Here is a 1,283-nt window from a genome sequence, read left to right as displayed (position 1 = left end):
TCTGTGTGTGTATGTGTCTATGTCTGTGTGTGCATCTGTGTGTCTGTATGTCTGTGTGTGCATGTGTGTCTGTGTGTGCGCATGTCTGTGTGTGTCTGTGTCTGTATGTGTCTATGTGTGCATCTGTGTCTGTGTGTCTTTGTGTGTCTGTGTGTGTGTGTCTGTGTGTGTGCATCTGTGCGTCTGTCTCTGTGTGTGTGTCTGTGTGTGCCTCTGTGTCTCTGTGTGCGTGCGTGTCTGTGTGTGTATGTGTCTATGTCTGTGTGTGCATCTGTGTGTCAGTATGTCTGTGTGTGCATCTGTGTGTCTGTATGTCTGTGTGTGCATGTGTGTCCGTGTGTGCGCATGTCTGTGTGTGTGTGTCTGTGTCTGTATGTGTCTGTGTGCATCTGTGTCTGTGTGTCTTTGTGTGTCTGTGTGTGCGTGTCTGTGTGTGTGCATCTGTGCGTCTGTCTCTGTGTGTGTGTCTGTGTGTGCCTCTGTGTCTCTGTGTGCATGTGTGTCTGTGTGTGTATGTGTCAGTATGTCTGTGTGTGCATCTGTGTGTCTGTGTGTGCACGTCTGTGTGTGTGTGTGCATGTGTGTGTGTGCATCTGTGTGTCTCTGTGTGCGTGCATGTCTGTGTGTGTCTGTGTGTGTGTGTCTGTATGTGCGCGCATATGTGCACGTGTAGGGGGGCTTTTCCTAATTTATGCCCAGAGGTATGGAGCGAACCGGCAGAGACCACGAGGGAAGCTCAAAGCAGATTCAAGGAGCAAAATAGCAAGGAGAGCCTGCAGCCTCTGAAAAAGCGAGCACCAGAAGAGGGCAGGTGGGGAGTGGGGAGCTCCTCTTCCTGGTGCCCCACAAGAACACAAACAATCCTGAAGACGTTGCTGGGAGGCAGCACGGGGATGGGCTAAAGAAGAGTGAGGAAGCTGGAAAGCCCACAGGGTCGAGTTGCCTAAGGGAGACAGGAGAGAGGCCAAGAGGAGCCTGCACTGACCTGGACGGCAGGGTGTCTTCTGCCAACCAAGGCTTGTGGGAGTGTGGATGTCAGATCATCTAATTTTCCAAGAGAAATCAGAAACCTAGAATTGCATGCAACATCTTCCAATTTGAAAAGCAGAAACATTGGCCGGGCATGGTGGCTCACGCCTCTAACCCCAGCACTTTGGGAGGCCGAGGCAGGTGGATTGCCTGAGGTCAGGAGTTCGAGATCAGCCTGGCTACATGGTGAAACTTCATCTCTACTAAAAATACAAAAATTAACCGGGCATGGTGGCACACATCTGTAGTCCCAG

The 1,283-nt window shown here is 51.3% G+C and overlaps 1 protein-coding gene across 1 annotated transcript in view; it reads right to left on the bottom strand.

Annotated features, from left to right (window-relative positions):
• SIPA1L3 (signal-induced proliferation-associated 1 like 3) overlaps positions 1–1,283 on the bottom strand; it is a 381,648-nt gene that overhangs the window by 161,784 nt on the left and 218,581 nt on the right. The window lies entirely within an intron of this gene.

This window comes from Mandrillus leucophaeus, unplaced genomic scaffold, assembly GCF_000951045.1.
Source record: "Mandrillus leucophaeus isolate KB7577 unplaced genomic scaffold, Mleu.le_1.0 Scaffold137, whole genome shotgun sequence".
Lineage (NCBI taxonomy): Eukaryota > Metazoa > Chordata > Mammalia > Primates > Cercopithecidae > Mandrillus > Mandrillus leucophaeus.
Note: the sequence above shows the minus strand (reverse complement) of the source record. Positions and strands in the feature narration are given on the sequence as shown.